At 33.8% G+C, this 2,693-nt stretch overlaps 1 long non-coding RNA gene across 1 annotated transcript; it reads right to left on the bottom strand.

Moving 5' to 3' along the window:
* Nucleotides 1-332: 332 nt before the first annotated feature.
* Nucleotides 333-2,354, bottom strand: LOC113477288. Its single transcript, XR_003397875.1, has 2 exons — nucleotides 2,259-2,354; nucleotides 333-1,639 (listed from the first exon to the last, which is right to left on the bottom strand). It is a non-coding gene; the product is annotated as an uncharacterized LOC113477288 (long non-coding RNA).
* Nucleotides 2,355-2,693: the final 339 nt, after the last annotated feature.

Raw genomic sequence — 2,693 nt, 5'->3', positions numbered from 1 at the left:
CTTATGTATTTTTTGCCAATATCTACAGCTCAATGATTTAAAAATATCTGATAACTAGTCAGAATTACTGAAAACTCAGAATTAATATCATGATAGTGTGGACACACACTGATTTTATAGATGTGCATTTTCCATGTAAATGCAGACCTAATTTACTAATTATATATTAAGAGCTTTGAACTGTCTATTTTCAAACAACACCTCGATTTTCCTTACTTACCTTCTTCCAAACTATACTTAACTAAAAACTTTACATAAAGGAGATGTTGACTATATTAATACATTTGTTGTTTAAAAGTGTTAAGCATTGTTGCCTTTTTTTTTTTTTTCCCTCAGACTTTGTTAAATGCAATCATTACATCGTTGCCACTTGCTTCTTCACAAAGAAACCTACAGACTGCATTTTCCTAGATAATCACAAAGTTAATTTTTTTACTGTACTACAACTTTGATGATTCAGTAACTTTAAAAAAAGGTCTGCCATTACATTAACTGTGAGAAGAAAATAATACACTCTGGAGAAGATTGTATGACCAATACTAACAATTTTAAAATATTTCTGTGAATTGGCATATAAAGATGGAAGAAGAAGCTGCTTTTCCAAAAAGGCCTCTAATAGCTCATATTCGTCTTGTTTCTAAACCAAAAGTTACAAATACAAAACAAATTTAATTGTTAGAAAGTTACTTGATCATTAAGAATATTTAAGATATAAATGGTTTCTTTTACTCCACTATAATATTATTTTCTACACATCATAAATATCTGTTAAGTGTCTGTTCAGAAGGATGAATCGAATTAAAGAACAAGCCTGGTTTTATCAAAAGGATCCATGTTAAAAAACTATTATTCGGTATATTTCTGTTGATTTTTCTTCTTTTGAGATGTCACGGTCCAATATGTTATTCAGACAAATTGAAAACACAAGTTATATTTAAAGCATGTCTGTTTGATTGTTATTTATAACATTTTTGCTGGAGTAAAAATATTTGTATCACATAAATATTCTTTTGACATATCAAGGATTGGAGGCATATTGCCTTGGAAAATGCACCATTCCTGCAGCGTGTCTATGCAGTCTTACACAAGCAGACCTACATGCACTTTGCCTGCATTTATAGTTAACCAGGAGCTACATCATTAGCAGACTTTTAAGTTCAGTCTTACGCACACCGTTTCTTAATATTTACTATCACGATTCATAATCACAGTTGTCTTGAACTTATTGCAACTGATGATACATACGTATACATACATATATATGTAAATATATAAATCTCAGTTAGTAGAATTAGAGATCACTGATAGCAGTGTTTAAAAGACTGAAAACTTTGGCCAGTTTCAAACTGGGAAACAATACTAGATAGATATATATTGGCAATACACATTGCTAATGGTTAATTCTTACTCATTATCAATTATTTCTATATATATTTAAACAAATAGTTCTGAACAAGTGTTTCCTAAATAGCTGTGAGTATAAAATATGATGGAGTTGACGATGATGATGGCTATGGTCCTTGATGGCCTCACTGTCCAAGTTCAAGGTGGTCAGTGATTAGTTCTTTGAGAAGGGATGATGGAACTGAGGTGGATGACTTCTCTATATTCCTTGCTCATGACTGCTATTTTATGTTCTCTATTCAAACGAAAAAGGGCACAATATACTCTTGATACAGCTGAACTTTTGGGGTTTTTTTTGGTTTTAAGGATGTTTCTCACTCTTTCTCCGGGATTATTTTGATTCCACCAAATTCTGCAAGATTATTTTGGTTTTATTAGGTATCTTTTACACCTGATCTACATCCTTGGTTTCCTACTTGCCCATGTGCTCTAACAACTCATTTGTGCCATTTTACTACAAATCTCCATTTGCTTCTCTTCAGTTACAACTATTATTTATAGGTTTATGCTTAACTGTTACAAAATGCTACTAATAAAGTTGTGACTTATGAAGTACCTACATATCTACCATAATTAGTATGCTTATGTCTGGGTTCAAGGCAAGCATATATTAATTATACCTTGCTTAAACTGCTTCTATTTTATGGGTGCAATGGGCATCTGCTTTGACCGCAAACTCAGTGACTTACAATTTGAGTCAGTTTATGATTAACAGTACATGAAGGTAGGAGTTAATTGCAGTAACCATTTTCTAGCATAGAGTAATTCAGGGTGCTGGGCTAAAATGGCAAAGTGGAAATATGCATGTTGCCTAACATAGGTGTTGCTTATTAGGTCAGTAGATCTAGAGATACCTGAAGGTGTTGGAGCTATACAGGTAAAATTCGCTTCTGCTGTAACTGCAGAAGAACAAAGGAGGCAAAAGCAAAGAGGAGGACTATGGTTCATTCCTGAATAGCTGTGTTGGAGAGCTGGAAGGAACCAAGAAGTTGTGGCAGAAAAAAGTGCTGAGAGTTTGTTTGGAGAACTATAGCTAGAAAGTTGTTTCTGGACCCTCCACTGTCTTCTTATTCCCTCTCCTTAAGTAGAATAACTTCCTTTCCTAGGTGACCACCTCCAGCCCAGGAGTGGCCATAATTCACTGATGTTATTCTCCCTAGAAGGGAAGGTGTCTATTAATCTATGCAAAGTCCAGCTGGTTTAAAGGCAAATGGACTTTCTCATCTATGTAAGCAGAATTGTCTTTTACAGCATCTAATCAGGGAGAGGAGATAGACATGAATAAATTA

This window comes from Athene cunicularia, assembly GCF_003259725.1.
Source record: "Athene cunicularia isolate RWA chromosome 2 unlocalized genomic scaffold, athCun1 chr2_part1, whole genome shotgun sequence".
Taxonomy (NCBI): domain Eukaryota; kingdom Metazoa; phylum Chordata; class Aves; order Strigiformes; family Strigidae; genus Athene; species Athene cunicularia.
Note: the sequence above shows the minus strand (reverse complement) of the source record. Positions and strands in the feature narration are given on the sequence as shown.